The sequence below is a fragment of the Serinus canaria genome, chromosome W (assembly GCF_022539315.1).
Source record: "Serinus canaria isolate serCan28SL12 chromosome W, serCan2020, whole genome shotgun sequence".
Taxonomy (NCBI): Eukaryota; Metazoa; Chordata; class Aves; order Passeriformes; family Fringillidae; genus Serinus; species Serinus canaria.
In genome coordinates this window covers 9,103,319-9,111,588 of record NC_066342.1, presented here as the reverse complement: position 1 = coordinate 9,111,588, position 8,270 = coordinate 9,103,319, and the positions used below count along the sequence as shown (strand labels likewise).

Here is an 8,270-nt window from a genome sequence, read left to right as displayed (position 1 = left end):
CTCTAAAGGTTCTGCCTCTGGAAAATCCCCATACGGAGGCAGTTCCCCACTCCTGGTGCAGTGCTGGAGTTCTAAGAGCTAGCTTGGGCTCCGGTGGGCTGCATCAGGAAACCTCATGTGGGAGCTAGGAAAAGCAAATACTGTGATTCTTATGGTGGGGCAACTATTGTTGGAGGACCGTTAGGCCCAGGAAGCAAGCTCTATTTTGACCCACCAAATCATGATGAAAAATGGAAAAGCCCCTTTGACAATGGAACCTGGACTTTGAAAGGGCATTGTTGGATTTGTGACGAACATGCTTATTGCAGGTTACCTCCAAACTGGTCAGGGATATATTATGTGGGGTATATTACACAATTGTTCTTGTTTTACTACCACAAGTTCAAGACAATCAGTTAGGAATCAAAGTATATGATCTATTAGCAGAGGTTCATGAAAAATTAAATGACTCAAATATCTGTTTGCAAATAGATGACAATGGAAACGTAGTAAAACAGATAAAAAAATTAAGAAAGCTCATGTATTGATGCCTTAATTTTTAGCTTTCATATTTCTCAGATTCTGTGCTGCCTAGGTGTGTAGCTCTGAGCTTCATATTAAGTGTCAGTAAGTTCTCTTCACAGGGTAGTTAGACAAAACAATCCTTTTCCAGCTTGAGACCAAGGACAACCGTTACAAGTTTCAGGCCCAAAAAGCATAGACAACAGAGAACTGAAGAGATAAAACAAGGAGGATGGAACGTCATAACCTGAAGCTGTAATTGGACAATCAACCCCAGTATGCAAATTGACCAAAACATATAAAAGTGTGAAACCTTGTGACCGGTCATCAATTTTGTGACCATTTTAGGTCCATCTTGGGTGTAGCCATGGCCAGGCTCTTGTTCTGCCCAAGGTGTATCCTTTTAAAGCCTTTTGATAGATACCTACTTTATTCTTTTGGCTCTGTCTAGTCTCTGTTCCAGGTCAGCCCTTTCAAGGCATCAGTTCCAGTCCAAACATAGAACACATGAGAAAAGATGGACATGTTTTCATGGACTATGGGCTAAACCAATGCTGTTTTTCCTCTTATGTGCTATAGCAACTCTAATGATTTTACCGTGTGTGAAAAACATCAATCACTTGTTTTTTAAAATTTTAAATATTTAATAGTAATAAAATAGTTATAAAAATAGTAATACAATTAGAGTAATATTAATTTAGACAATTTGAATTAAGACAATATGAGACAATAAAAACAAAGAGTTACGGATGTCCGGGTACCTTTTTCTGGGCAGCACAAGCCTGAAAAAGGACACCCGTTAACAAAGGATTAACCCTTAAAAACAATAGCCTGTTGCATATTCATACACTTCATACATGATGCATAAATTCCATTTAAACAAAGGATTCGGTCTGGTCATGGGTCAACTTCTTCCTCCTAATCCTAACAGCGCCTTCGAGGCGGGAAGAAGTTAGTTTCTTCTGATAAGAGGGCAATAAATTCTTTTTCTCTGAAAGATTTAGGTGTCCTGTGGCTGCTATCTCGCTGCAAGTCCTTTCTTTTAAAAAAGTATGCTACATAGCATAGTTTCTATTTTAACATTTTTTTATAACCTAAAACTATATTTAACACACTACTGAAGAGAATTAATACAGCGTTACTTTCTAACACAACACATATAATATTCATTTTAATATTTGCGAAAAGCCAATCATAAAATACGCATTTTTCACACCGTGCATGATACCTTGTCTAGTGCAGCTCATACAGCATGTGATCAAGGGGATGCAGTAGTAGCTGTGCCTACTGATCCAGAAATGGCTACAAAAGGACAGAAAATGAGGTCACTGCAAATAATCAGAAAAAAAAAAATCTAGGAAGAAAAAAATTAAGACAATTATTTATAAAATAAGAAGAGGGGGGATTGAAAGGAATGAGAAGGATGTGTCTTTACAAACTGTGGGCCTGCTGGTAGATAAAGCCAGATACTGATAGGTGAAAGAAGCAGTGGAGGGGACCATCAATTCCATAGCAATTCCACTAATTGACAGAGACTGTTGCTCCCTCAAGGCCATACTAAATTCTTGGACTTAGGGGAAAAGAACAGAGATACAAAGAAAAAGAAGGGGGGGGAGGCACTTTAGAAGAGGGTCTTGGGTATTACGCAATTTGGGAAGTCTGTACCTCTCAAGTACCTCAGTCAATGGGGAAAAAGAGGGAAATGTGGCTGGAAAAAAGGAGGCTGCGTCCTCCAGCAGTTTGAGAGACCCCATGAGAAATGCCCCATGGCCTCTTTATTCAAATAAAGTTACAAGACTACTCTGTCTCTTTTTTGGACATAAATCTCTGACATCGTGGATTAATTTTCCTGACAAACATAATCTGGCAATCTAAATGAGTTTTAAAATGTAACATAAATGACTCCTGCCAAAATCCTGGAGGGCAGAAAATAAAGCCCACTTTTTAAAAGAAATAAAGCCAAAAATACTCAGAGCTCCTAGTTCGAACTGCTCCTTTGACTAGTGAGAGGTACTGAACCATGATTCTGAACGTTCACCCTGTTCCTAAACCCATCCCACCATGGCCCAGGCTGCTTTCTAGGGTGCTAAGTCTTTGTCTCTCCGCAGCCTGACAGAGAGCTAAGGTGGGGCTGGCCCGTCCCCATAGATGCCCTTCCCGGTCGGGTTCCGCCAACGCATCAACCCTCCACGGAGCGACCTCTCTCAGAGCCGTCTGCGGAGCAGCCGGCAACGGCAACGAGCCAGGGCAGAGAAGACCCCCCTCCCCTCAGCGCAGCTTTGAAGGGGTTTAGCCTACCCCTCCGCTCTGCGGGCGTTTGGGGGGAGGGGCAAAGCCCTGGTTATATGCGTGCCAGGGCAGACGGAAGGACCGGTGAGGAATGAGGTGCCCGGAAGGGGGAGAGTGCAATGTGTGTCACATGATGTCGTATAGTGGGGGAGCGGCCTCACGCGTGCGTGCGGAAGGAGGGGGAGCCAGGCAGCTGGTCACGTGACGGTGGTGAGCGCCACTGCTGCTTTGTGAGCACATTGGGTAGGTATCGCGTAGGGGGGCCGGGGCTGCCTCCTGCGGGGAGTGGGGGTGGGAACGGATGGACGGGAATACGCGCGCGTCTGCCCCCTTCTTCGCTGCTTGCCCTGTGTGTGTGGTGGTTGTGGTGGACTTGTGCGCCCAAGGGAGGCCTAGTGCCCCTTCCCATGTTAACCGTGTGGGGGTGGCTGTTGGACTCTCAGCGGTCTGAGGCCCTGGGACGGGCCTGCCGCCTAGGGCCGGTTTCTCATTCTGGTGTGAGCTTTTGCCCTGCGGCGGGTGTCTGCTAGGACCGCCCTTCCCCACTGGGCTTTCTGCCCCTTCCCAGCTGCGGGGGGAATGAGGGTGGTGGCGTGAGGGGAGGTGGCTCTGCCCTACTTATGCTGGCGGCCGCCCAAGGGAAGCTTCGTCCTGCTCTAGATTACCACCTTTCCCCCTTCCCCCCGTTTTCTCAGGGGCGTGGTTAAGAGCCGCTGAGTAGGCCGCGGGTGCGGGTAGCTCCTACCCCAGTCCGGGTTCATGTGGGGAGGAGAAGCCCACCTGGTGGGTGTCGGGAGAGGTGCATTCATTTTCTGCCCTTTTCTATTCTGGAGAGGAGGTCTTGCACCCCCTTCTCATTTCTCATCTCGTTATAGCTGGGGGGGGTTCTCTCCTGAAGGATTTGTGCTTCTCCTGGTTCTTTGGGCTTGTGGGTGTGAAGAAAGGTCCACTGCACCCCTCGCCCTTTCTCATAAGTGCATCTGGTGGAGGGAGGCGTCTTTGGGTCTCTTTCTAATCTCGAGTTGGGCCAAAGGAGGGCTGGCATCATGGGAAGGGAACAAGTAGGTGAATAACTACTGATTTGTGCCTTGTGTAGGGTGTTAGTTTCATGTTTTCTTTATCTCCTTCCCCATTGCTCTCTCACTGGTGCGGTAGGGTAGCTATGTCACAGTCACAGCTACAGAATTCAATGACGCTGACATTGGCAGCAACACTTGGTTACTCGAGATTTCTGCTAACCATTTCTACTTAGTCTTTCCTCACCCCTGACTATGTGTGCTTGTTGAGAATTGCAAGTCAGTGCAGGGCTTTATTATTGAAGTGGCCTTTTTTCATTAAAAAAGAACAGAAAAAGAAAGCTCTTCTGTGTCTGCTATTGTTGCTGAAGAAAATTGTAGCAGAAAAGTGAGCGAGTAGAAACCCTTCTGCAAGAAACTGGATGTAGAAAGGGACCTGGTGCACCTTTGAACTTGGTGCATGGACATGTAGCTTGGTTACCTTCAAAAAGAACATGCAGTCTAATGGAACAGAAACTTCTAGTTTGGTGTGGAGCTATGTAAGGGGAAGCTCATAAGGGTCAGCCTGCTTTGTCTCTAGCTACCAAGCAGTAATTGGTCCTTAGTAATCTCAATTTGAGTGAATACTGAATGCTTATAATACAGCAGCTGATCAAGGTGAGATAGCCTCTGGGGTAGTGTTGGTGCCTGGTGAAATGGAGAGGCTATTCTGGTGTGAGAGCAGATGTTTTCAAGAAGAGAAATTGGAGCTGGATGTGAGGGGAGGGGAAGTAGTACTTGCCATTGAAGCAGAGCTTTTCACAACAAATGGTAGCAATTCAGCCTTCCGAGGCTTTGCTTTTTTAATATGAACTAGGGCCTTTTAGTAATTCCCTCAATATTGATACCTGGGTCTGATCTTTCTGTGGTGGCTTGATCTAACTAGTTTGAAGAATATATTTTTAACCTTACACTAGGTAACTTGAAAGCAAGCAAGGCTAAATAATTTTGTAGCATTAATGATGTTTGGGACTCCTGGAAGGTTACACTGAGAAACTGGATTAACTAGTGTAAATCAATTTTGTAGAAAATAAGGCAGCTGTGTTTATGACCTCAGCAATTTAAACGGGGTAGGGAGGAGTGGGAATGGGGTAAGCTCTGTTCTAGTTGCAGTTTTATCAGTATGTTGATTTTTTAAAAAAAGCATTTATAATAACAAAAACAAAGGCATGTAAATTCAGAAATTTAGACTGTTTCACTTGCATTGTTTTGGCCAGTCCTCAAAAAAGCTCCTGGTGCCATGAATTGCAAAAGAATTTGACAGTTCAGGAGGACTTTGGAGTTACTGACTCACCACTAAAATTTAAGGAAGCTAAGGGAAAACCCAACCAAAAAAATCTTGTCTGTTATCAGGAGTGTGTGTGTGGGTTTTGGTTGCTTTGTTTTGGTGGTGTGTTGTTTTTTGTTTTGGTTTGGGGTGTTTGTTTTTTTGGTTTATTTTTTTTTTTTTTTTTTTGTTTGTTTGTTTTTTGGTTTGGTTTTTTTTTTTTTTTTTAGTTTTTTCCAATTTTTAAGCTACCTTTATGGAACTTAGGAGTAGACTTCTGGGGGTTTACATTTCTTTCATGGATTTCTGTGATGCTTTACTCATAGAATGCAGTTCCTTTGTACGTTTTACATTTGTTGGTGTCCTCCTAGTGATACTGATTGTAGCAGAATAGTATGCTGATTAATAGTGCTTGAGAAATTTATGTATCATGGACTGTTAATATTCTGTTAAAGATTACCATTGATAGTATTGCTAATGACAGTAATATTTAGTTGCAATTTAAGTGATGTTTGGTACCAGTACTTGAATAGGTACTTCATGAAAGACTAGGAATACAAACGAATATATTTTAATATTTTTTAAAATTTATCTTTGACTCTTATTTGGTTAAAGCACATGAGCAGGACTCTGAAGACCTGTTTTCTGTGCCTGGGTTTGCAAAAGCCTCATATGGCCTTGTGTCCTGGTTTGAGAGGAAGTGAGTTTTCTGTGATGCTGTGGTCAAACCAATAGGTGCTCAGATTTGAATATTGGCACCTGGTGTGGCCATTGAGGACATGGATACGCCTCTGAGAACACAGGGTGTTAAAAGCTGAGAACTCCCAAGGGAAAGCTCAGACCTGCCCTGCCCAGCTGTGGGCTGGGTGGGGGAGGGGAAGCCACGAGGCCTGAGTGATGTAGGCTGGGGCCTTGGACAGAGAAGGGAGGTGAAGGCCCCTACAGGATGGAAGGGTGGAAGAACACTGAGAGGTATCGGGCAGCCTGCCCCCCCCCCCCCCTATTCCGGGAGAGAGAGAGAGGGCCTGTGCCTCTGCTTGTGCCACCTTGAAATTTGATAGCACGGCCTGGCCGAGAAGGAGAAAGAGGCGGGGGTGGGGGGGGGGGGGTGTGTGCGGCTAGAAGCGGGGCCAGCGTGGGAGTTCTGGACAGGCAGAACCTGAGATTTTAACCCTTTTCTTGGATGATGGAAACCTTACAAATGCTGATCCTCCTGGAGCTGAATGAGAAAAGAGAATAGCAGGAAATGGGCAAGTGTGATGCAATTTTTTGCAAGCGAAAGATGTCCGAGAGAAGTTGAGAAGAATTCTAGGTTGGAGGAGATGATGGAGTGGCCTTTGGCTGGACTTTTCTTGTATGGCCATGGACAGAACCATTTTTTTCCTGTGACACAGAGACTGCATTTAGGGGGAGGCAATGGCTCGGAGCCAAGAGAATGCAGTGATGTGATGTGGAGTGGGTGAACAGAGATGATGGGTGAGGAGGGCGGTGGTGCCCTCGATCTTCAGTGAAGGAGAAGATCTCTGTTCTTGAGACCCCTCGGCCCCAGGGGGTGAAATTTGGGGGAGACAGGTGTCCCAAAAGTGAGAGACTGCCTTTTTTGGAACTGGGCATAGCATCCTTAAAAGGGGAACCCTAGAATCAGCTCTGGTCCACGTGCAGTGGTGAGAGCACTGGGCATGGAAGGAAGATGTCACGATGGCAAATGTTCTCCGGGCGGTGCCATGTATGACATGGAAACACAAGAGGTTTCAACTGTGTTTCCTGGGGAAGCCTATGGTACAAGAGGGACTCCTCTCTTCTTGATGAACTGAGAATTGATTATCTGAAGGGTGGTGATGGACTGAGAGTTAGTGATCTGAGGGGTGGTAACTGAATTGAGAATCCAAGGTCTTGTCCTACTGTGATGTATTGGAAATTTGGTGGGGGGGAGGAGGAATGTTTGGAAGGTTTTCATTCTGGGTTCTGTGTGTTTTTTTTCTATATTGTAAGTTAATAAAGTTTTTTTTTTCCTTTTATTCCTAAGCTGGAGCCTGCTTTGCTCTGTTTCTGATCACATCTCACAGTAGACACCAGGGAGAATGTATTTTCAAGGGGGCACTGGCATTGTGCCAGTGTCAAACCATGACACCTTGGTAAAAGAGAAGCTAAATGACTTATCCCCTTTGTAAGCTGAAAATTAAAGAAATTTAGTGTTGTGTTTGTCAACTTCAAAATGTTTGAATGGAAGGTGCTAGAGGAAATATGTATTGTTATTCTGCTGGAGCATTTTGTTGAATTCATAGTTTGCTTTTTTTCTAATACGATCTGCTTGTTTATAGCCCATTATGTCCTCTTTGCTTCTCTGAGACCTATTTTTGACTTGTACTGCTTTTCATATGACTTTCCTAATCAGGTTATGCTTGTTAAAGTGAGTGCCAGGATGAAAGGTGAAGTAGCTCCTTTATAATCGCCTCAGGTGTTTTGCGGAGATAATCAAAACTCCACACCTTTGTGAAAGTTGTGAAGCTGGTATGTTTATTACAGCGCTGGATGCATGTGGGAATCGTTCTCTTAAAATGGCATGTGTGCTCCTGGGATCTTCAGGTGTTTTTTTATTTTTCTCTCTAAATACAAATGTAGACAATTTTACAATAGGTTCATACATATTCATTTTACAAACTTTGCGGGACATTTAGCATTAGTTTGGTATTAGACAGAATTCTTAGGTCAGGTTGACTTGCCTTTTTCAGCACTCTCTGTCTCTTTCTCTATCTTTCTCTATCTTTCTCTATCTTTCTCTATCTTTCTCTATCTTTCTCTATCTTTCTCTATCTTTCTCTATCTTTCTCTATCTTTCTCTATCTTTCTCTATCTTTCTCTATCTTTCTCTATCTATCTTTCTCTGTCTTCTTTATCTCTCTTTCACTGAAGCAGTTTCTCTGAGCTTAGGCTTTTGCAAGAACAGGCAGTCTGACTAAATAGCTATGGTTTCAAACTGAAGACAACTTAAAGATGTACATTTCACCCAAATCAAAATGCATTTCTACTCTGGAAAATTTCTACTTTGTCTCATTTCTTCCTTTTCTTAGAAAATAAGTAAATTCTTTTACTTAACGCAGACTCTTACTACAGTAAGTGTCTCTCATTGCTTTACTATGTACATTTGATAGGGATGT

The 8,270-nt window shown here is 43.8% G+C and overlaps 1 protein-coding gene across 14 annotated transcripts in view; it reads left to right on the top strand.

The window, feature by feature from the left end:
* Positions 1 to 2,897: 2,897 nt before the first annotated feature.
* Positions 2,898 to 8,270, top strand: part of LOC103824732 (ubiquitin-associated protein 2-like) — a 195,825-nt gene continuing 190,452 nt past the window's right edge. For 5 of the 14 annotated variants that reach the window (XM_050986324.1, XM_050986323.1, XM_050986320.1 and 2 more), the window contains exon 1: positions 2,905 to 3,033. The gene's annotated coding sequence lies outside the window, so the exon portion shown is untranslated. Of the gene's footprint in view, positions 3,034 to 6,225; positions 7,624 to 8,270 lie in introns of those variants that run through there. The other 9 variants (XM_050986329.1, XM_050986328.1, XM_050986332.1 and 6 more) reach the window with 5 other exon arrangements.